Below are 6,000 nucleotides of genomic sequence, written 5' to 3'. Positions count from 1 at the left end.
CACTGAACTTCACACACACCAGAGCACTGTTCACTGAACTTCACACGCACCAGAGTACTGTTCACTGAACTTCACACACTCCAGAGCACTGTTCACTGAAATTCACACACACCAGAGCACTGTTCAATGAACTTCAGCATCAAACATCACGACACACAGATTCCAGGATCAGACTAATCAATGCATCCCAGCTATTAATGACATCATAGAGCAGTGGAATAATAGAGGAATATAGCATTTAAAATGAGATTATAGAGCAAAAACATGGAAGAATGTAGTCAGACTGATGGAAGAATAGCCAACTATTGTCACGTGTGTGTGTGTGTGTGTGTGAGTGTGTGTGTGTGTGTGTGTGTGTGTGCGTGTGTGTGTGTGTGTGTGTGTGCGCGCGAGTGTGTGTGTGTGCGTTTGTGTCTGTGAGTATGTGTGAGAGTGTGTGTGTGTGTGTGTGTGTGCGAGTGTGTGTGTGTGTGTGTGTGTGTGTGTGTGTGTGTGTGTGTGTGTGTGTGTGTGTGTGTGTGTGTGTGTGTGTGTGTGTGTGTGTGTGTGTGTGTGTGTGTGCTTGTGTGTGTCTGTGAGTGTGTGACAGATGAACCCTGGATCAATCATCTACACTGGTAATAAACCCCAGCGATCTCAGATCTGTGTTCTCCATCACTAGAGTCTCAGTTCTCGTTTGATCCGAACAAACAGCCACATCACAGTCTATAACAGTCTCAGACACAGGTTACAAAGCAACACACACACACACACACACAGAAGAGCCTGGAAACAGAGATCCTCGCGTGCCGAAGCTTTTCCAGGACCAGACGGAGCTCATTCTCCTCCACATGCTGTAACTGAACGCCTTCACTCTCACACACACACACACACACACACACACACCTGACTGATCACACCCACCTGACTGATCACACCGTTCTTTGCTCAATCCTGCCATCTTGTGGCCAGATCAAACAGAAAACACAGATTGTTCTTTATGCACCAGAAGAACATGTGTAAAATAATAAAGATTTCTATTTCAAATAAATGTAGTTCTTCAAAGAATCCTGGAAAATAAAATGTATCATGGTTTTAACAAAAATATGAAGCAGCACAACTATTTTCAACATTGAAACATTTTTTTTTTATATTATAGAAATATTAATCAGCATATTAGAACAAAACTGAGATGAGACAACTCACAGATTAAATCATTCACTTCACAACAAACATCTGATATATTCAACAAGCAGAGCTGAGATTAGAGTGAATAAAGCTCTAACATGACTGCGCTTCACTAACTTTACAAGATGAAATAAAGAGTTTATGTTTTATGCCTTCATTTGATTACCAGCGATCTAGATTTTTAAAACTAATTTGTTTTAAATCACGAATCCAGAACAATTAAAATACATAACACAGAATTTCTGAATAAAAATAGCCTAAACATTTCATTGGATCCTATAACTGATTTTAAAAGTTAGGCTAAATAATTTATTAAGTTGTTAAAGTTTATGAATTCAATTGGTAAGACGTTCTTTTTGATTATACAAATTAAATCAAACCAATAAAAAAAATGGAATGCAGAAAAATTTAAATGGAAAACATGAAATGTGGGGAAAATAAAAATGAATTTGAGAATTCTTTCTGAATAGTTGTTAAATTGTATAAGTTTCATGATTTCAATAAATTAGACATGCTTTTTGATTACAAGTATTTATTTAAGTATTTATTATAAAAATTACATCGGACTCCAGAAATACAAAAAAGTTTCACTTGAGCGACGGCGTCCAATCAGAGCGTTTCACCTGAGCGACGACGTCCAATCAGAGCGTTTCAGCTGAGCGACGGCGTCCAATCAGAGCGTTTCACCGGAGCGACGGCCTCCAATCAGAGCGTTTCACCTGAGCGACAGTATCCAATCAGAGCGTTTCACCTGAGCGACGGCATCCAATCAGAGCGTTTCAACTGAGCGACGGCATCCAATCAGAGCGTTTCACCTGAGCGACGGCGTCTAATCAGAGTGTTTCAGCTGAGCGACGGCGTCCAATCAGAGCGTTTCACCGGAGCGACGGCCTCCAATCAGAGCGTTTCACCTGAGCGACAGTATCCAATCAGAGCGTTTCACCTGAGCGACGGCATCCAATCAGAGCGTTTCAACTGAGCGACAGCGTCCAATCAGAGCGTTTCACCTGAGCGACGGCGTCTAATCAGTGTTTCACCTGAGCGACGACATCCAATCAGACAGCGTCCAATCAGAGTGTTTCACCTGAGCGACGGCCTCCAATCAGAGCGTTTCATCTGAGCGACGGCGTCTAATCAGAGTGTTTCACCTGAGCGACGACATCCAATCAGACAGCGTCCAATCAGAGTGTTTCACCTGAGCGACGGCCTCCAATCAGAGCGTTTCACCTGAGCGACGGCCTCCAATCAGAGTGTTTCACCTGAGCGACGACGTCCAATCAGAGCGTTTCACCTGAGCGACGGCCTCCAATCAGAGCGTTTAACCTGAGCGACAGCATCCAATCAGAGCGTTTCACCTGAGCGACGACGTCCAATCAGAGCGTTTCACCTGAGCGACGACGTCCAATCAGAGCGTTTCACCTGAGCGACGGCGTCCAATCAGAGTGTTCCACCTGAGCGACGGCATCCAATCAGAGTGTTTCACCTGAGCGATGACATCCAATCAGACGGCGTCCAATCAGAGCGTTTCACCTGAGCGACGGCGTCCAATCAGAGCGTTTCACCTGATCGACGGCGTCCAATCAGAGTGTTCCACCTGAGCGACGGCATCCAATCAGAGTGTTTCACCTGAGCGACGGCATCCAATCAGAGTGTTCCACCTGAGCGACGGCATCCAATCAGAGTGTTTCACCTGAGCGACGGCATCCAATCAGAGTGTTTCACCTGAGCGACGGCATCCAATCAGAGTGTTCCACCTGAGCGACGGCATCCAATCAGAGCGTTTCACCTGAGCGACGACGTCCAATCAGAGCGTTTCACCTGAGCGACGACGTCCAATCAGAGCGTTTCACCTGAGCGACGACGTCCAATCAGAGCGTTTCACCTGAGCGACGGCGTCCAATCAGAGCGTTCCACCTGAGCGACGGCATCCAATCAGAGTGTTTCACCTGAGCGATGACATCCAATCAGACGGCGTCCAATCAGAGCGTTTCACCTGAGCGACGGCGTCCAATCAGAGTGTTCCACCTGAGCGACGGCATCCAATCAGAGTGTTTCACCTGAGCGACGGCATCCAATCAGAGTGTTCCACCTGAGCGACGGCATCCAATCAGAGTGTTTCACCTGAGCGACGGCATCCAATCAGAGTGTTTCACCTGAGCGACGGCATCCAATCAGAGTGTTCCACCTGAGCGACGGCATCCAATCAGACGGCGTCCAATCAGAGTGTTCCACCTGAGCGACGGCATCCAATCAGACGGCGTCCAATCAGAGTGTTTCACCTGAATGCCAAAAACACAGCAGATTATGAAGGGCCTCGTTTGGCAGCGGTAGTGTGCTTTCGAGCCGTTTCTCCGGACAGGAGTGCGTTTCCCAAATGCATCGTTAGCCAACTATGGTCTCAAGTTCTGTCATTATCAGCAGTTCAACGAGTCTGTGTTTCCCGAAACTATAGTTCTAGATATGCGACTATAGCATCGCAGAGTTGTGTGTTTGAGCGACAGATCTCCTGTGGTTAGAAGAGGAGTTTCTTGTTTGCATGACATGTGGACTCAATAAATCCTGATCTTGAGCAAAATAAGCAAGCTGACATTCAGTACAATCTATATCTTTTAATTAGAATACATATACAAATGTCATTTACGTCTTTTAGTTTGTCAAGAGATTTAAAGCGTAGTTTCTGAAGAGTACGAGTGTGAACGAGCTCTAGTGCGTAAGAACGAGCCTATGAGTGAATCTGGAAATAAAGCAAAATAACTGAGAAAAATGAGAAACAGTCCTCAGATGCATGTCCATAATTTATAGCAAAACATCAATCATTAATTAGATCTAAAACAGATTGATTAAAGAAGTAATTACTCCAACACCTGCGTGACATCATTAACCAATGGTTGAACGACCACTTTGCGACAATACGGTTTCGGGAAACAGTCGTGACTAGCTAGTTGATTTCTAGCCACGAGTTACGCCGCTGTACGGGAAACACTCCCCGGAGCGTCCGTGACCTGATTGACAGGCTAATAATGGCTCCACTCCACATGGATAAGCAGCTCAGCGCTTCTGGAGAGGACGGCGTGTCCAGCCTGGGAACGCTGATAACTGGGAACGCTGATAAGACTCTCGCTCCTCTTCCCTGATTGGAAAGCTGGAAGTGCAGCTCTCTCTGGGTAAGCTGCTATCAGAAGGGCTTTAATAGTTCACATGCTGGAGCTCTCGAAGGGAAAACATTCCTCTGGGGATCAGATGAATATTAAAGGGCTCATATCATACCAATCAAATGTCTTACTTTTGAAGTACAAGATCCTTGATCCTAAGTCAATCCTTTCTTAACTTATGAAACTTTCTGACTTTTCAAAACGTCACACATATGGTCATCAGTCACGGTCAGCTTGCCGTTTACCATGTGCTCTGTGTATGTGCATTGATTAATATGTGAATAAAATGCTCAATTAAATCATATAAAGTGCTCGTGTCTCTTCAGAAGACTTGAGGGATAGTTCACCCAAAGATGAGAATCAGCCCATGATTTACTCACCCTCAACTCATCCTAGGTGTATATGACATTCTTCTTTCAGACAAATATAATCAGAGTTATATAAAAAAATGTCCTTGCTAAAAAAAATATATATTTTTGGAAGTCCATCAAAGTGCATCTATTCATGATTAAAGAGCTCAAAACGGCTCTGGCGGGTTAATAAAGGCCTTCTGAAGTGAAGCGATGCGTTCGTGTAAGAAAAATATTCATATTTAAAATTGTATCACCTAAAATGTCTAGCTTCCGGCAGACGGCCTATGCAAGCCGACTTACGCCAAAAGAGAAACACTTGAACTTGACGCACAACGTAATGAAGAACGCGATTGGCCAGTCCTGTTTGTTTGAACCGCGAGAGGCGTCAAAGGCCCTGTCCCAAATGGCACACTCCGGACTTGTGGACTTCCTCAGAGTCCACACTTTGGTGACGTCATGTAGTGCAGACCTATAGGGCCCTTGGTGCGAGTCCACGAGGGCGCATTGAGAGGTATTTTTGGGACAGACTCGATCGTCACGCCGGAAATAACGGACTGGTTGTTGTTGGACAGGAGAAATCACATTTTTGCGCTCCAACGTCTTATCTCCATGTCCACTCCACAGCCTAATTTTACTTTTACTTTTATTTTGATACTGTGCATGCCACCTGGGCATTAGACAATAGATACATCATGCTTATTTAAATGATGTATACAGTTGTACATAATAATACATAATGTTCCATTTGAACTAAGATTACAATTTTAACACATAATGAAAATGTGCATGAGTTTCAGATGAATTTACAGGTTTCAATATTCATACTATATATGACTCAGTAAAGCCCTGACATTCGGTTCTATTTATTTAATTAATCATAATGCGATCGTATTATTCAACGCGCTATTATTATGTTTGAGACATCAACCACTGGTCGATGACCATAATGATTGTATAAACTGTAGGTAACAACTGGTAAAATGTACATCTAGGTCATAAAAAACGTAATATTTTCTTCTCAGCCATGTTAACAATTGTCCGTGAGCGAAATCTCCTCCCATCCGTTGTGTGATTGGCCTTTCGCAAGGATTCCTGGGTAGTTAAAGTGTGTGGAGCCTGCATCTCTGCGGGCTTCACGGAAGACCGCTTCAAGGGTACAAAGGGGGCGCTGCTGAGCACACTTCAGAGCGTTAAAATGCTGAATTGGACGGCCTATGGAATCGTAGACTCAGCGAGCACGCGCAATTTAAGTCCACGAGACCGAAAGTCCACATGAAGTGCGCCATTTGGGACAGGGCCAAAGCTTACGCTACTCCTACGTCATTCAT

This window comes from Leuciscus leuciscus, assembly GCF_965113295.1.
Source record: "Leuciscus leuciscus genome assembly, chromosome: 5".
NCBI classification, from domain to species: domain Eukaryota; kingdom Metazoa; phylum Chordata; class Actinopteri; order Cypriniformes; family Leuciscidae; genus Leuciscus; species Leuciscus leuciscus.
This window is presented reverse-complemented; position numbering follows the sequence as displayed.